This window comes from Bactrocera oleae, chromosome 4 (genome assembly GCF_042242935.1).
Source record: "Bactrocera oleae isolate idBacOlea1 chromosome 4, idBacOlea1, whole genome shotgun sequence".
Lineage (NCBI taxonomy): Eukaryota > Metazoa > Arthropoda > Insecta > Diptera > Tephritidae > Bactrocera > Bactrocera oleae.
The window spans coordinates 12273453-12293490 of record NC_091538.1 but is presented as its reverse complement, the minus strand read 5'-3'; the positions used below and the strand labels follow the sequence as shown (position 1 = coordinate 12293490).

The following is a 20038-nucleotide window of genomic DNA, read 5'->3' as shown; positions in this document are numbered from 1 at the left end:
CATCTCAAAATTGACAGGAATTTATCGAACAAATCGATGCATATTTGAACTTTCAATTTGATGAAAAAGTAAAGGATTTCTCTTTAATAGATCTTTATATGGCTGCCTTGGCAATTTTTCTTTTTCTTTATACCTCATGGCAACACACTTGAGAGATTGTGCTGAACGAAATTCATTAGTTCCAGAAATAAGCCACATTTTATAACCTTTTTGGTGCTAGTTCAAAGCTCGAGAGTGTATGAAAGTCGAGTCTTTTTATTTTTTTTTGAAAAGAGATACGAAAATTTCTAACTGATACTATGTGCAACGAACTGCTTTATAATTAAAAACAGAAACTCTTGAAAACCTTAAAAAGCCGACGCCGACGAAGTGAATAGCAAACGAAAAGAGGCAGATGAAGATGAAATTTAAACAAGGGGACTAAATCGAAAATAGCAGGAAGAAGCAGCATAGTGAAAAGGGCTACATTGAGCTCACTTGAAATGAAAATTCATTGAAATTGTTAAGCTCAGCCAGACTGAATGAGGACAAACGGGTGTTGAGGAGTGTCGGAGTCAAACAATATTGCACAGAAAACTGAAAAATAATGAATGGAATGGAAAAATTAAGAAAATTGGCAGGAAAACTGAAGACAAAGAAAAATGGCAAATCATTGACGCTGCCATTGAAACGGCGAATTGGAGCGCAGAAAGTAAATGCTGCAAGCATACTACAGTTAACGCAACATAATGAATGCAATGCAGAGGACATTGTGAGGAAGCCAAAAATAAAAGCGAATTCAAAAGTAATTTCCATAAATTGCAGCAAAGGTGCGAACAAGCTGCATGAACCGGCTGAAAGGGCAACTGCAAGGAGCAGATAAACGCACAATGCAAGATAGTGTGGCAAATAAATTGCTGCATGTAGCATGCAACATGCTACCGAAAGCGGTGAAGCGCATGCGAAACAAGTGCCACACGGCAATGCCTTGAAAGAAAACACAGGAAGTGACAGATTGCAAAGCAACCGAAATGAAAAGCGAGGTGAATAAAGGATGACTACTTGGAACACAGTGCACGCGTTGGTGTGTGTGTGTGTGTATGTGATTTCGACGACATTCAGCTTTTGAGCTCAAAGAACACCGACACAATGAGTGCGGACAAGATTGTCTCATATGTCCACACAAACACTCGGCATGTGTCTCAGGTCTGCGTTGTTGTGACTTGTGGCGCCCGTAAGCCACATATGATGGCCGCTTGTCCATTCAAAAGCGAATGAAATCGACATGGAATTGAATATCACATGAAGTTTGTTGACAATTTCAATGGAGTTCGTGCAGTAAGTGTGCGTGGAACTCTATGGTAAAGTAACGGCAGAAAGGTTACACAGAAACGGTCTGTGGCTATGAATGGTCTTTGTGAGCGTGAAAAGCTAGCGTAGGAGCATGTAGACTGGACTTTGTATAGAGATAAAATATTGCATGCAACAAAGCGAAGTTTTCCGAGAGACAGACAGTTTTGTATTAACAAAAGGGAAGCGGCAAGCGACAAACGCGTGGAATTGGCGTTGGTTTGCTATAAAGGCAACAAGCATATCGTCGATTGCTAGGAAGCAGCTAAAAAGCTTATTACTCGTAGCAGGCGCAGAGATAACTGATTTATTACCCGAAAGGCAGACATTTTGGGTATAATTGACTAATATTGTTTGTTTTTACTTTTTTTGTTGTGGTCGACTGGCATAACAGGATTGCTAAGGTTATGATGATAGGAGTCTGGGGTTTTAGAGTCATAACAAATGGATCCAATTAAATCAGGCAAATATGAATTAATTATTCGTGAGAGATGTTCGACCAGTAAAATCTAAGACTTAATTTTATCCAACTAATCGAAGCGAATCGAATCGAAGAAGAATCCAGAAGTCTATGGAAAATTAGCTCAAGCGCATATTTATTTTGAATGTTTTAATTTGAAGCCCATAAAAAGATTTTTATTAAAATAGTGAAAAAAACATTTTTTGTCAGTCCGGGTCAATTTTGATCAGCTGGTAAAAAAGGTAGGTAAAAAATTAAAAATCTATTTGAAAATGTAAAAGTCTGTTTTCGCATTTTTATTAACAATTTTGGGTGAATATTTACGCACGTCATACTTAAGGAAAGAGTGGAACTTAGCTGAAGATAGATGTGCCAACAAAAAAGTCTTCAAATGAGGTGTCCATCATTTTTCAATCAGCTGTACTAAGGCAATTACCAAGAGTGAGAACACTCCAATATGAATCATGGAATTCGTACAGAAGATTGTTTTATCATGTCTCAGAGATTAAAATCAACTCTTAACTGCAAGTAACGTATATTTTGTTGCTCGTTCATTATAACCCATACAGGGTATGTTAAGTTTCCAACGAAGTTTGTAATAACCAGAAGTAAACGTCGGAGACCCTATAAAGTGTAAATATGTACGTATAAATTATCAAGGTGGCGAGGGTCCGTCTGCCTGCATATACGCGAAATAGTTCCTCAATTTTTGAGATATCGATCTGAAATTTTGCACACGTCTTTTTCACACCAAGTCAAGCTGGTCATTTGTCGGAACCGCCGCTATCTAACCACTATAGCAAATGGAAAACTCTTTAATTTGACAAGACATCTTCAAGAAATTCGGCATGACTTATTGCCCAAGGCAATGGTGTAATCTCCGAAAAAAAAATGTTTAGATCATATCACTATAGCATATAGCTGCCGTACAAACTAACCAATAAAAATGAAATTCTTGTAAGGAATATTTTGCATTTATGCAGGGTATTATAGCTTCGCTGCAAGCAAAGTTAACATTTTTTCTTATTTTTAAAAATTTTCACTGCATTATTTTTCCTACTAGGTCATTTGCAATCACAACAACTACTCTTGCTCAAAAATTAAAGGCTTGCCGCGCTTCCGTTAGTAGCAGGGTTGCCAACTTGTCTGCATTGCACATTAATTCCTCCTCCACATGTAGATATATATTTGAATATACAAAAAACTTATACATATAATATAAATATGCATTTCGCGCTCTCATTCACAAACCGCTGTCATAATTGTATTTACAGAGTTATCATGTAACGGTGAAATTTTATTCAACCAATGAAGCTGAATAATGAGAACTTCCTCCAAATTCATTTTGCATTAATTTGTATAGCCGTGTTTTTGTATGTGTGTGTATGCACTTTTTATAAATCTTAATTGCCCCAAACGAATTCATTAAAACTTTATCGGATTATTTACTACACAACACACACAACTGCACATATCGCATGCACCGTTATACACCTGCAATTGCGGCTCATCGTGTAATTTCCACGGGCGACAAGTACGCAATTAAGTGGCTTTGGCGAGAGCTTGGCGCAAATCAGCACCGCATCACGCTCATACTAGAGCGCAAAAAAGGAAAGATGATTGAATAACGGCAAACATGTTCGCAATTATTTTGGAGAGTGCTTAACGTGAGTGATTTCTCGCAAAGCTGATACGTATACGCTGGCAGAAATTGTGTAATTGTATGATTTACTTATCGGATTAATTGTGGCAATGCTGAATAACATTCACAGCAAGATAAAAGCGTTAATTTCGGCTGCACCGAAGCTATAATATCCTTCACAGATGCAGTTTTTATTGCACAAAAGTGTACAAAAATATATTAATTTTCAAATTGTTCGTTCAGTTTGTATGACAGCTATATGCTATAGTGGCCCGATCTGAACAATAGGTCTGGAGATTGTACCGTTGCCTTGGGCAATAATCCGTTTCAAATTTCGTGAAGATATCTTGTAAAACAAAAATGTTCTCCATACAAGCACTCATTCCGATCGTCCAGTTTGTTTGGCAGCTATATGGTATAGTGATCCGATATCAGTGGTTGCGACAAATGAGCAGCTTCTTTGGAAGAAAATGATGTCTGTCAAATTTCAGATCAATATCTCAAATACTGAAGGACTAGTTCTCGTACAAAGAAACGGAAAGACAAACCAACATGGCTAAATTCATTCAGCTCATCCCGCTGATCATTTATTTATACTCTATGAGGTCTTCATAGTTAGCATAATTTCCTTCTGGGTATTAGAAACTTCGTGGCAAACTTAACCTCTCCTGAACAGGGTATAATAATTTGATTTGATAAGGCGCGTTGCATTTTTGGAAGGGTTAAAATTTATACTGCTGAATTGAAATGCGAGTGGAGACCTACATAATTAATGCGAATATATCAGAAATTTACATTATCGCATTATCAAAGCTGTGACAAGCGACTTTTGCTGTAGGCAATTGAATCTGTGCACGCCCTCAGCGCGTGGAGTAAAATTTTACTTTGTGGGTGTGGTAGGTTAGGTTTCGGGACAGAGTTGGGAGGTAAGAGTGCTGTGCCTTCGTACTCAATTAGCGCTGAATTGTCTTAGCTAGAAGAGAAAGGATGCGGCGATAGGATTCCATGAAGTTCAGAAAATTTCCTTTTGTTTGGAAATGTAAAAGGTCAATAGCCTGAGGTGTATAATCATTTGGAGTTAGACATTAAGGAGACTTTCTTCTTCGCTTTATAATATATTCTACATGAAAATGCAAAGCAATTTTTCGAAATGAAAAATTCCAAGTTTTCGATATTATTTTTTGCGATCCGTCAGAAGCAGTGAGCCAACACAGGTCTTACGATCTCACAGGCAATAATACTGAACGGAAAGCTGTCATTAATATTTGTTTTTTGGAAAAAATGCCCAGCATGGCAGAAATACCACCTTTTCATTTCATCTGTGTTCTGTGACTTCTTAATAACAGCTTGAAAGTTTATCCAATAGCGACCGCTTTTCGATTGGAATTTTTAAGACCCCACTGCTAACTCCGGCAGTCCAGAGTTGTATCTTGTTCTGAGGCTGCTTTAAAATTTTCAGAGGCGCTACTTTTCGTGCAGTATAAAATCATAGCTCACATCTATAAATCGAAAATTACAGCTGCTGCCAACAAAATTCATTTAGACCATACATTTTCTAGATTCTCAGCCGACAAATAAGCTATAAGCTGATAAATAAATTTCTGCTGAAAGAACTGTGTAGCTAACACTCACACTATTCCCTGCCAATTTATATCAAAAACCAGCACTTGATTCCAAAACTAATTTGGATTTACTCAAAGCGCAATTAATAGTATGCCTAACTACATATTTATGTGAGCATGAACAAGAGAGCGCTACAAGCGAAAAATAATTCGGTGCAGACAACTCGATTAGCATTAGCTCATTAAAAGTATTGCTTTACAAAAACACCCAATACCCACACTTGTTTGTATACTTTTGGGCGTTGGCCATTTTAGATTATCCTTTCGTACCTACGCATGTCATTAAACAATGTCAATGGAAATGCGTCTGTGCATGTGTGTGTCTGTGAGAGCAATCAAATGCATTTCGTAGTGGCAATTCAGACTATGCAAGCGCTCAATTGGCACTGCATAAAAGCATTAAAACATCGACTAACTAGTAGGATAACGGCATAATAGAATGTATTTGATGCAAGTGAGCAGACACGAATGCAACTACACATAGTCATACAAACAAACACACAGAAAGGGCTACATTCACTTTGCATTGTGGTCGCGTGCAATTGAGCTAAATTCTTTACTTTTTAGGCGCTCGGCGGTCGGCATTCGCCTATCGCCAACTAAATGAAAATGAAATGTGCTTTTAGGCGCAATTAGTGCACTCACACACAAATTCGCAACGAGCGCTTTAATCACTTTACACACACACATAAATATACTTGTAGATAGTTTGGATAGTCCACATATCTGTATATATGTATATGTGCGCACTGGCAAAGTGGACCTGCAGGTCTTTTGGCGGATAATGTGGCATTTAAACAATTGCCTAAGTCGCATTCATATTTCCATTCATTATAATTTCATATTAATTTTCATTGCGGTTTGCTTATTGGTTAAGACAGGCAGGAAGTGTGCTATAACCGCAGCTAGACAGAGCGATTTTGATGGCATATCTATGCGTTTGGTTGAGAGGGGAAACATTTAAATGCGCAAAAGGATATGCTATAATTATTAAATTATGGTGAGAATGCAAACATATGCCCGCTAACTGTTTACATATGCCTAGCACTACTACCCCATTTACACTAGTGGCAAAGAAAATTGACACAATACTAAATATAATATATACAAATTGTTTGTTTTGAGCGATCATATTGTAAAAACCGATTTACGATATATTAGTTGTCTTCGATTCATTCCTCTATTCACTATCTCTCTCAAAAAGAGATGACTAAAACGTCTGAAGACACGTTACACAAGTTTGTTTGAATATCTGGTATAGTTTGTTCTATTCTCTACTCTCCAGCGCTGGGCGAATCGAATACAGCTATTAAGTGTTAGCATTAGAAGTAGTTTGAACCGGCCTCCGATATCAATACTCGCTATCTATGTGAGTATCTTTCAAGTTTCCACTTTAACCCTATAAAAGAAGGCATGTGCTATAGCTGGAAGCTGGAAGCTCGACTCTAAAGGGAAAGGGGGAGACGAATGCTACTGATGACTTAGAAAATCCTGAATTGACAACGAAGAACTCTTCGGTAGCATCAGACCGGACATTTCGCTGTTTACTAGATTGGTTTTATGTGAAAGAGCACACTTGAACTGGATATGGAATGTAAAGGATGAAGCGCGAAAAAAAAATTTGTAAGAACAATTACTTAAAAAAAATCGTCTAAGATTATTTTATTAACATGTAGACTGATTTTATTAACATGGAAGCTCTGAGTCACAAAACTAATATACAACTTTTTTGGTTTCTATGGAAATGCCGAAACAACTATGAAATATTCAAAAAAAATGCATATGCTACGTTTTTTGATCAATTTTTATGAAGCATGTTAACTATATTACAAGAGAATGAGATAGACAGAGCCATAGCCCGAGAGAGTGAAAGAGAGACAGAGCGATAGCGAAAGAGAGGGAGACGGAGAGATAGACAGAGTTAAGAGTTACTTATAGGGTTATAACCACTTGTAAATTAAAAAATAAATTTTTATGCAATATATATCGAATGTACATATAATATATTTCAAAATATTTTCCGAAAATTTGAGGTAGCTCCAGCAAGTGTCTCCGTAGATACTAGCACATTTGTAAATTGTGTTTCATTTTCGTTGCGTTGTTGCTTTTATCGAAAGCTGTTTTAAGATTCGGTGAGCAAAATTTTCACAAAATCTTCTTAGATATGTTTGTGTGGTAATAGTCGAGGATATCAGATTTTTGATAATAATTTCGATTTTAAGCCCACTTTAAATGGTAAATTTTTTACAAAAAGCGACTTTTTTTGTGAAGCCGCCGTTTTGTCAAATATCAACATTTAGACAAGTTCTCTGATCATTACCGGTATTCAGTTAAATTATTGCAATATTAATATTTTTTGGGTTTTGGAGTTGAGATAAGTTTAAGCAGAAAAAGCTTCCTCTATGCCTAATAGGTTTTTTTGGAGGCCCTCCTGGACGTTTTTTAAGGGTCACATATTGTCGAAAAGACACTTAAGTCTCCATTAGTAATAATAATCCCCCCCAAAAAGGGTGGAACTGATTAAAAATAAAATCACCGCCGATTCAAATAAAGTTTTATAAAGCATTTTACACTCACATAGTCCAAGTCGGAATGTTAAACAAGAAACAGTTATTGTTTTGATATTATTGAACAAATGAAAGTTTCATGATAAATCGAACACATCATAGTATAGGATCGATAGAAATAAGTAAATTCACTCTTCATTAAACAAATGATACGTTCCAAATCATAAGTGATGACTAAATATAAATTTTTTCTCCACGACTGTATCTACATACGAGTATATCTCACCACAATACTAATTCTTTATACCAACAATTTAATTAAGCATCGTTTGTATCAATAAATGAACATGCAATCAACTCATACTAAGCGAAATTAGTATTATAGGGCGAGTTAATTAGTGTGAGCATATAAATAAAAGGTAATAAGGTATTATTTTGGTATAACTATGCCCCTACATGGGAGTTCAAAGTAAATGTGTAATTTCTTTAACTTATTCCAGAAGCTTAAAATACCAGAGCTCTGATAGATAGCGTGGATAAAATGAGTAAATCTTAGCGAATTCCAGCAAAATTGTGACAAAATTAACTAATTATTTAATAAGTGTTTAATTAACTACAAGTTTATGGAAAAATCTGCAATGATTATATCATTTGTGTTTGAATATAATTCGCTTGCCTTCAATTTTTCCAAACAATTAACTAATTGCTCAATTAATAATTAAATTTAAAATATATTGCTAAATAAGTATTTAAATTAAACAATTTAACTATTTAACCCAGCAATCATGAGAACTGTTTTCATTAAAATGAGAATAGCTTAGAGCTTAGCTAAGAAATGAAATGTGATAAAACAAAAATTGATTGTTCTACTATTTTCGAATAATTATCAAGTTAAAATACTCATTTTTCTGAATATTTGTTATTAAAACTTGATCGTGTAGACTCGTGTAGTTTGTTGTAAACTTACAAAATTCCTTTCAAACTTACGTTCTATATTTTGATCATACAGAAATTGTGGAAAATGAAATAAAAGTTCTTTTTAGGCAGTTGTCAGAACTAATTGAACGGTCTACAGTCGATGCGAACCTTATCGGGTTATGTATGATTCCCACCTTTCTTGGCTTTTTTTATGACCGAATCGCTAGATAATCGCTGAGATACTACATTGGTAGTTTGCAAAAATTTTAGGTGCCAATTTCACATTGAAATCAGTTGATGCTTCTCTTCTGTCCTTTTTTACTCTCGTAGCGAAAATAGTGTGAGCATTTATTGTCTTCTTTATGTACATATGCTATCACTTTTCCACTTCGTTTTTTATTTAAACGCATTGTTCACTTATGGTAATTTTGTGTTTATATTTGGGGTGTGTTTTATTGAACAAAAAAAAAATAATAAAAAATATATATTTAGGCACTAGCGTGACAGCTGTTGGCGTTCGCATTCAACCAAATGCAGAATTGAAATGCAATCAACTGCTTTCGGTGCTATTTACTTAACGGAATAGTAATGATGCAATTTTTATATAGTTCTATTTTGCAAACAAACAGCTGGTCATGCGTATCAGAAACATGTATTCACAATTATTACACGATTGAGCCACACAAATTTGATGCTGAATATTATTCAACCATTCAGCGGCGAATTTCACAAAATTAACATTTGATTAGAGCACACAGAGTGCGAAAAAAATTTGCTAAAATCGCAAATTCGCAAATATCCATATTTGAATAATATTTTATAAAATAATCCATGCTCCTAAAAGTATTTATCTGTGGTTTTGCGGCTGTTCAATTATTGCTTCATTGATTTACAACATTTGGTTTTCGGTTGATTTTACTAATTTTATTATTCCATGCCGTATTGCGAAGTGGCAAGTGATTTAAATGCTATTAGCGGGAAAATCGAAAAAAAAAACGTTGTAAATTGTGTGCGTTTGATATATTTTGGCGAATTTTATTATATATATTTATGAAAATATATACATAATATTCAGAATATCAAAATATGAAAGTTCAATAGGTTAAGTTAATTACTGAATTCTGTTGTAAGTGCTAGTCTAGTTGTAAGTATAAAATGTTGTCGAACGCACCAAAATTGCATTAACTTGGTAATCAATTGGCAAGACCAATATTTGATTTATCTTGGTTACCAGAACGTTGCCACAATACTTGCCATACATTTTAAACACATGTTTAAATTTGACAACTAGATTGACAACTGGATTGACAACTAGATCGTGTGGTTGATGCAAAATGGATGAATCTCAGTTGAACAGAAATTTGTCCTTTGTGTTGGTTTGACCGCTAGCACTGTAAAAAGTTTATAACTCTAAAACACTTCCTGCCCTCTTTTTTTGATGAAGAAACTCTTCTTTCCATATGAAACTCTTCTATCTATATGTCAGTATTATGTCAAAATGCTGTCATTATTGAACTTTTTTTTGCATTAACCTCAAATCACTTAAAATTCCTATATTAAATTAAGATATTTTCCTATTAGAGCATTTTTTTATATTATGCTTGTGTTTTGGTGATGTCAAATTTAATGACAGTAGTCGTGAAATCAACAAAAATAGCTGCCGTCTCATTTATTAAGTAATTTATGACATTTTTCAGCCGAAATTTGCAACGCAGTCGAAAATTTGCTTGTTTTTACTTGTCAATCAAGTTGGTGTGATATATGGCAACACATGTCATTGAAGTTTTGCGTATGACAGTTTAGTGCCATTAAATTTGAGATATTGAAAATGCAGCATTATACTATGCAACTCTGCAATTCAAATACATCTAGAACAACAAATTGTATGAACATACAGTAAACCGGTCTTGAGAGCTATTTTGACAACAGATCTTTGTGTCAGTCATATCTCTGGTGCAATATTTTATTTTAGGTAATTAGTGTTGCATTGACACATGCTACCAACAACGACTTTAGCGTCACCTAATACTTGTATATTTATTTCGAATATTCTAATTTGTGTCATAAATATTTCGCCATGTTATGATCAGTGAGCTCTTCGGTAAGCAAGCGTAGAGTTTGTTGTTTGTCGGGAAAATATAAAGAAAAACGGAAATGAACATAAAAGAAAAAATTTGAGTGTTCATATTGACATTTTTTATTTCAATCAAGTTGATTTTGTTTTAAATATCACTATCAGAAATTTTTTGGTTTCTTTAAAATTTCAATCTAACCAATTGTTTATGTTGAAATACATAAAGTAAATGGAATCAATCACTTTCTGCTTACCTTCAAATTCGCAATTGCAAAATGCATGCCCAGCTCAATATTTGAGACAGTAATTCATACATTCATATGTAACTGTAAGTAAAAGAGATTTCGAAATTGCTTGTTAATAAGTAATTAAACCGTTAGTTTTAGAATATAGTGTTACAAGTGAGGAAAAAGAATTGAAAGGTAAAAAAGCTGCAGTAATCAAATAAATTTCATTTTATTTCTTGACGCATGCCACAGAAAATGAAACGATGAAAACTTTTAAATGTTAAAAAGTTTTTGTTTTCACATAATATTTTTAATATATGATACTGCAACAACTTTATTAGTGAATCAAAATCATTTTCAATTTCTATTTACAATACAATAGTGGAAATGGCATAAGTCGAGCTTAGTGCAAGAGAAATATGATATGTTATTCTACACAACTTATACGAGATTCAAAGTTGTATTTTATCTACAAAATTCCTAGGCATCGAAGATCTAAATTTATAATTATATAGTAGTGGTGAAACAGGTAGCAAGATATTTAATTAAACCAAAATACTTACTTACGCTTAAGTTGACTTAAGCTGTTTCAACATATTGCCGAAAAAATAGCCAAGCTCTCTTTCTTATTGAAATGTCACATAGGTACTTTCTTATCCTACTTCCAAATTAATAATGATAATTAATTAATTTTTGTTTTCAGCATTTTTGACTAATTTTCTACAAATTGTATGACCTGTATTATCATCGCAGAGAAAAGTTTCCGTTCACACATTATTACACACATAATTTCGTTGTAAATGCTTATTCAAAATAGGTATACATTAGGGTGGGTCAAAAACTAAAACGATTATTTCTATATCGGCGTAAATTTCGTAAAAAATTATGAGATTTGCAATTTACGATCATATTTTTTCATTGAAAAATTCATTTAAATTCATAAAAAAAAAAAAATTATAAAATAATCATACTTCAACCGTTAATATCTTAAACGGTTAGGTTCAAGCTAAATACGTGTGAGACCATTTTGTAGAGCATTCAATTTGCTACAAAATCTTTGAAACGAAATATAATATATTATTTTGATAGTTGGAAGCGAGATATGAATTTTTCTAGCTCATCATAAGAAAGAAATGGAAAATAGTAAAGCGAAAGACCTTCCTTTTACAATTAAGCGCTCATACGTAGAGAATTTCGTAGAGACCTATTTTTCAGAGTACCAAACAAAAAAGAAAATATTCGAATTGTTTACCCACACTAATACACAAACTTGCATGAATTATCACTAAGTTCACTTAAAAGTTTTGTCTATTTGAATGGCACTTAAATGACAGGATTCCATTAAGGTAATTAAATTGGAATTTAATACGAAAATTAATGCTTACAGTCATTTCGCACGCCATTTTCAAATGTAGTTAAAGTAGAAAAGCCTACGTATTTGTATTGAGTAAAGCAGCATTGCTTGTATTGCAACTAGTGGCGAAGCATACCTTCAGGTGCTATTATACGTATGCTAGCTCTGTTGCTTTTCCACACAGACATTACTTTTATGACACGTTTAGAATTCCAACACGAATTTTGTAAATTTAGAAAATAATTGTAATTACAATTTTGTTTCTATCATATATTGTATTTCACAAATTGTAGTATTGAACAACTCCCTAAAGGTAGGCAATATTTGTACTCAATTCCACTAAATATTGTTAATCCAAAAATACATGTTATAAAATTCTACAACTAAGTCATGAATTAAGTAACTTAAATGTAGTAAAAAAAAAAGATTTCGAAAAGTGGCGTGGCCGATTTACTAATATAAATAATGAATCTTTGAAAAAATGACCACCACCTTAGATTCCAAACTCAGCAACTACTCGACCGCTTTCAACTAAATTTGGCTCGTAGTAATCTTTGGCATCTTCTATCTTATTATATGACTTTTCATGTAATAATTATTTATATTAGTTATTTCCATCAGATTCCTCAATTTTAAAATAGATAAAGCAAATATTATTAAAATTATCGTAATGAAACTTTGAAAAATAATCCTTTCAAACTTTCTTATAAAAATTATCGAAATCAAAATATAGCTTTTTAAGCTGCCGACTGAGTATATAAAGACCGAAGTGCTTATGGTAATATGTACGTGATTTTAGGTAAGGAGCTATATTTCCTTGACCGCAATGTATTTTAGCACCAAACATAAATGAGATCGATTCAGACCTTGCTTTAGCCCCCATATATGTATATATATAATTAGTATATAATACATTTTGCATTAGGTGAACATGTTATCTTAAGGTCCGTATGCTACCCTGATCCCCGTATATAATGGTTTCTTGGTATCTTATTGCACTAGAAGTTAGCCCTGTTTTATTTGTTTTAAATGGATATGACAACACAGTTTTTTTGTAAACGGATTTTGTTGATTTTTTAATTAGAAAATAGAGTTGCCATGCTAATCAAATTTACAGAGTTCTTAACAACCTTACATTCATTTGATATTCGAATTATTTAACCGACAGCAAATCTTAATTTATCAAACATTTCTGTTCACAGAAAGTCTAAGTAATACCTTTATTTTTAGGTTTTGTGGCAACTCTAAAAAATTTAATTTTTGAATTTTTGTTTTTTACTAAAGGCAGACCTTTTAATTTTAGGTTAGGTAGCACTTCCATTTTTTGGTTTTGGTGGCAACGCTAAAATTTTTTATTTTTTGAATTTCTTTTATTTTTTAATGGCCAGACATTTTAAATTAAGTTAGATAACACTTTTACTTTTAACTTTTGGTGGCAACTCTAAAAAGTTAAGTTAGGCAACAAGCTTATTTTTAGGTTTTGGTGGCAACTCTAAAAAATTTGTATTTTTTAATTTTTTTTATTACAAAGATAATTTATTTATATGGATGGCAACTCTAATCATTTTTAATTTTTGCATAAACTAGACCTAGAGTGTTCTCTTACGTTGTTGCTCTAATATTATATAAAATATTCTCTAAATAATTTTGACAGTACTTTGCAGCAAAAAAATCTAGTTGCATTATAGTTATGTAGACCAAGAACATGTCAATAATCTATCAATATCTATCAAATTGTCTCTTTACAGAGACAAAGCCTGCCTTGCTCACCTTTACTACCTACTTTTTTCTTATAAAAGCTGTCAGCCTTAATTCAATCCAATAAAAGTCAAATTTAAAACTCATTGAAATTATTTCCTGTTTGCATTCGACATTCTTTCTTATTTCCTTTCTACATTTTTGATATCAAGCGCTTTTTTCCTTTCTCTTCCGTCTAACCTGTAAAACTAGGCGTAATCAAAAGCGCCTAAACCACAAATGCCTGCACGTAGGCCACAAAAGAGGCAATAAATATGCCTACAGACACACACATACAGCCGCTGCTACAAATTTATGCATAACGTGTTGTTGCTATTAGTAGGCTGGCTCGTTTGTATGCCTCTGCGCAGCCACTCGGCCGCCAGCAAACGTCAAAGTCAAAGTCAGAGTCAAGCCAAGTCAATCGGAGAAAATCCTTTCGAATACTCAAGCAAAGCTGATTTTAAATTAAAAATACCAAACGAGTGTAAAAAGGGAATGATGAGAGCGAGAATTCATATATCTATGCATGTATATATGACGATGTGTTGCTGAAATGAAAAGTGCAAAAAGCAAAAGTTGGGTTAAGCATGGCAAAATATGCGTAAATCCTTAAGTGAAGATGTGCCAAAGGATTTTGCGGCTTACTTTTGCTTGCTTGCCAAAATGTTAGCGTATGTGCGTGTTGAAATGTATTTTCTCAAAAAGGATGTATTTAGTGGTTAAGTGATATACATATATTATATATAAGCATATTTGTATGTACGCACTTAAAGCTAAAGAGAATAATATGACGAAAGATAAAACGGATATTTGCAGGAAATGTCTTAAAGCTTTTGTTTTATTTTCTAAAGCGCAATTTAGTTAAAGCATATTTTAGCTTTAAAATACAATCTTATCAAAGCTGACTCGGACTAGTCCATTTATAATTTTTTTTCCGCGATTGGGGCAACCCTTTTTATGTTCATATGAATCATTTCATCATTCAGTAGAGGTCGTGAAGTCATTAAAAACTTGCCTTCTGCGAGTTGTCCATCCAACTCTCCTAATGATGAACATCGAAAAAGCTAAGCTTGAAAATCATCATGTTGGCATCGGATACATAGTAGAGGATCTCAACATATCTTATGGAACGACTCAATCATTATTGTTAAAGTTTTGGGTACGAAGCATGTCATTGCTAGACTAAAAGATCTAGTTCAAAAACGACTTCGAGTAGAGGTCACAAATGTGGTGCTTGACAACATTGCTGAGGACCCTACTTTCATTAAACGCATCATTTAACTGGTGACGAAAATCGAAAAAGTTAAAAACTAAAATTCACTGAAGGCGCTATAGGCCATCCCAGCCGGGGCACTACCATTTTAAGGTGTTGCTCTATTTTTAAATAGTGTAAATTTAAAATCAGTGTTTGAAATTCGTCATCTGCATATATGAACCTGATTAGTGTTTCTCCGAAATTCTGATAGACTCCTCATATACGATTGATTGAGGAAGTATCGACTCAGCGCTGCACTAACAATTTCCGTACTTTAGAAAAAATACCGAATATTTCTGTAGAGCTGGCAAGGAATGGGGTTAAAATGTAATTATGGAATATTACTAATACATTTTCCCTCTATGAATGATGAATATAGCTTTCACACATGCTTAGAAATATTTTGTTTGACACTAATGATGCAAAATATAAAATTATCCGGAAATAGAATTATATAGAATAATTAACGCTGAAAAGGTTGATTGCAAATTTTCCCATATGAAGTGTTCATAGAAATATGTGCTTATCGACACTTTTCTAATGAAAATATACATGTATATATGTATGTTAATACGAGTATGTATGTCGTACCTAACAAATATTTGTCTTCACATGCTATTTAATCGGAATTTCGTAATTGAATTGCTGATAGTGGGATTCGTGCCTCAGGCGAAGCTCAACATGCAATATGTTAATATATAAACTCATCTCTATTTATAATATATATATGCATATATATATAAAAGTAATATACACAAATGTGCATGTGTATAGCAGTAACATTCCACAGCAACATGGCAAGCAATTTTTAGCTGTTTACCAACAGCTGTGCAAGTTCATTAACACCGGATTCTTGTTTTGGGGACACAAAAGTGGAGAAATTCCATCGACATCAAAATGTAGTTTTGTGAGATTTGCGCTTTATTTGCCTCATCGTGTGTAAAGCTATACGATTATGCGCTATGATATACTCGTACTTAATATATATCTATACTCCTTGTTATTTACACTTTGCGGTCAAGTTTACGTTGATCAAATTATTTTATTTCTACTTTGTATGTATGAGTGTGTGTGCATTCCATCAATATTGGCCTAAGGTTTATGGGCAATAATACTCATGTGCATATAAAGTGCTGTTTTAGAAATAATGTTTATATAGCACAAACATGGATATTTTGGTTGGCTGACATGTGGAAAACCCAATTTGGTGTGGCCATTTTTGATCAAGAACTTTTTATGTAACCAGAAAACAAATATACAAATATATACATATTTGTACATACATAAAATGCCAAACATATTACTTATACATATATATATATATATATATATACTCATATGTTCATTCTCAAAATATATTATATTATATATAAAGGCTAACCGCTGGTCTGGCCCGAATTCTCCCAATTTAGTATCAAATCTCACTTAAGTCAGAAAAATATGAAAAAACGCTAATTTCAGTTGCACCAAAGCTATATACACTTCAGAAATACAAAAGTTTCTTTACAAGAACTTGATTTTGAACGGTCGGTTTGTATGGCAGCTATATGCTATAGTGATCCGATCTAAGCAATTTCTATATTATATCGCTGCTTTGGACAATAATCCCTGTCAAATTGCGTGAAGAAATCTCATCAAATAAAAAAGTTTTCCATATAAAGATCGTTCAGTTTACATGGCAGCTATATGCTATAGTGGTCAGATAGCGGCGATTCCCACGAATGAGTAGCTTTTTGGGAATGAAAAGGACCTGTGCAAAATTTCAGAGTGACATCTCAAGAACTGAGAGACAAGTTCGCATATGTGCGGAGAAACGGAGAGAGAGGTGGACATGGCTAAATCAACTCAGCTCGTCATGCTGATCATTTATAACTATAGGTACTACATACGGTCTCCGACGTTTCCTTCTGAACTTATGGACTTCGCGACAAACTTAATATACCCTCTCAAAGCTATTTAAAACACCTACCTAGTTTCTTAAGATATCTAATATTTGGACCGATATAAATAGTGTAAAGAGCGCGCGGCTTACATGGGCTTGAAATTATGATATATAAATTGTGATATACAGATATATATTGTAAATATATTTGTGATAGAAGCTGCTATATGTCTGATAAATTTGGTTGTGATATCTTTATTATTACTTAAGCAATATAACGTAAAGTAAATGTTAAAAGAATCTGGTGAAAAATAAAATGACGTTCTAATATATTAAGTAAGCGTGGAACAGTCCACTTTCAACCATTTTCAAATTGTAATACAGAAATGTTCTCAAATAGTACTGTTCTCAAGTAGTAATCAGTTTCTCTAATTTTTAGGTTATATAACAGTACGTGTTAGTAAAGCAATGTTTCGACTACGTTTAGTTCACTCACCTATATTAGTTTGTAAGGTATATACCATATATTTTTCGATTTTTTAAAAACCTGTTACAACAGGAAATTCGAGTGATCTCATGTTACCTTTTAAAATCAATATTTTTAAGCTCTCTCTCTCTCTCTCTCTCATATAATATGAAGAATTATAAAATTATGATGTGTGACAACTCGAAAATTGATGAGTATGTAATATTTTTCTGCTCGAAATACGCAATAATTATAGAGAAAACGTACTGGAACAACTGAAGGTAGGTAGGGAAGTCAGAAGTTTCTTAAAGGCGACATAAATATATACAGATAGATAAAAGAATAGTGTTGGGTATAGCAAAACACTGATAAGGTGAATAATTTCGAAACAGCTTGCTCTACTGAGTGGTTAAAAGACTAAGAGCTGAGTTACTTCAACCTTCACAGTTATGCGAATTATAGTAGTTAGTTGTAATTTAAAGCGCTAATGATGCCATGTACTCGTACTTTACAAATAGTAGACTAGGTCCGAGGTTGATGTTAACTATGCTGAAATTTATTACCTCTTTGTGCCTTTCGAAACTGGTGTTTCAAAAATATCTTTAAGAGCTTAATAAAATGTTATAAATTTGTGGATAAAAAAATCATTTTATATAAACTGTCTTCGACTCGACAAGCGTTGAAAAGCAGTGAATCGAACAAACTTTACCGAGGACAGCGATTTTTTTATAACCGCCATTCAACTTTTTTATCATCAGCTTCACAATAACAAAATAGCTCTGCATCGTCAGACATTATGCCACACATAGACATAAAATCATGAAATAAAATCGTTCTTTTTTTTTTTTGGTTTTGTTAACGTTTTGAGCGAATTTCTTTCATCAAATAAATTTAAAAAATACTTCTCCCTTTTCGGCCGCCACAAATTCAATTCACTTCACTTTTATTGACGTTTCAAATGGAATTATAGCTGTTTCTCATTTGTATGCCTGGTTTGTGGTGCTCCTTTTTTTGATTGCACACCACATGCCCCCTCTGGCGCCCTCAGTCGATAGAGATTTTGTGTTAATCGCATCAAATTTGTACTGATTCGATTTGTGTAGGATTTCGGGGTTTTGTATTTATATATTAAATAAGTGTGTGTGTATTTTCGGGTGTCATGTACAAGCAGCGATAACAGCGCAAGGCAAAATGTTAAAAGTTTGTGTGGAAGCGAAATCATATATATATACATATATATAATATACATATATATTTATTGTCATTTTTCGGGTACGACACTTTTCGACTGAGTGCATGGGGAGCTTTTTGCCAGAGCAGCGATTTTCGGTTTCTTAAATGCTTTGTGGTCCAAGCGTTGTATGATTAAGGAAATTTTTATTTGATTACTTTTGTAGCATAGTAATTGTGAAATAATTTAAAAAAAAAGAACAATGTTATCAGTTACATACATCTGTAGACAAGTACGATATTATATAAACAGGGTGATTCATAAATGTACCGCCAAAAAATTGGTTATTTTTGCTACTCTTCATAATTAGAAAAAAAACAAAGAATGAAGCAAGCTAATATACAACTTTGTTGAATTTGAAACTCAAAATAGTTAAAATTTTCTATTGTAATTTCGCTCCGTTTAATATATTGATATATTTCGAAATATGCATAGAGCTCTTCACATATACTATAACTACCAATAGTAGATCTAGTAAAAAGAGATCCAGTGTTTTTGCATTAAATTGAAGCTTTTATCTAGCGTAGTTAGAATATTCAAATTTAGGTCAAATCAAAGTTTCGGTTTGATATGGCCTTAAAACACAAATCGCTAGTAGTAATTAACCAGTGATTTAACCGAATATTGGCATGCAGCGCAATTTTGCGCACTAAAATGAACGCTTACATAAAAATGCATCACTGTCAATAAAAACCATATTATAAACCATCCTTTACATGCGCGTTATGTAAGCAAAGTTTATATTTTTTATTTATCTTGCTCGCAAATTTTCAATATTTTTGATGTTTCATACTTTTGATGTTTCGCACAGACTCACCAACACATCACCAACACACCAGCTTATTGCATACTCCATTCACTTGTTCAATTATGGCCATAATTAAATCACTTTAAAGCACAAAAATTCTACGCTTCACTTAATGCATGGCTTGGCAAATTTTCGACATGTCAATCACTTTCACTTTAGGCAGTTCATCTTGTAGACAACAGCAAGTTGCTTATCGCTCAATATTTGCGCAGTCAACAGTGAAATTTAGACTTGGCAATAATACCATATGGGGATGTATATACGGGAAAACAAGCTGTTGCTGGTGTATATATATGTATCACTGTTAATATGGTATGTATATACAAGTATATATGCATGCTTTTGGTGCTTGTCTGCGTTTTGTGCCTCATAAGTGATTTCAAAATCGTGTAATTATCACTTATTTGACAGCAATACACAAATACGCACAAAGCACGTTTCAAAAGCAATCACAGCAATAACAACAGTGATTAAGTGTTATATAGCTACCGTTATACGTATCTATATATGTATATTTAGTATA

General features: G+C 33.3%; 1 protein-coding gene across 1 annotated transcript in view; it reads right to left on the bottom strand.

Moving 5' to 3' along the window:
• LOC106614433 (alpha-2C adrenergic receptor) overlaps positions 1-20038 on the bottom strand; it is a 219257-nt gene that overhangs the window by 77303 nt on the left and 121916 nt on the right. The window contains exon 2 of the mRNA XM_070107917.1: positions 10807-10878. The gene's annotated coding sequence lies outside the window, so the exon portion shown is untranslated. The remainder of the gene's footprint in view (positions 1-10806; positions 10879-20038) is intronic.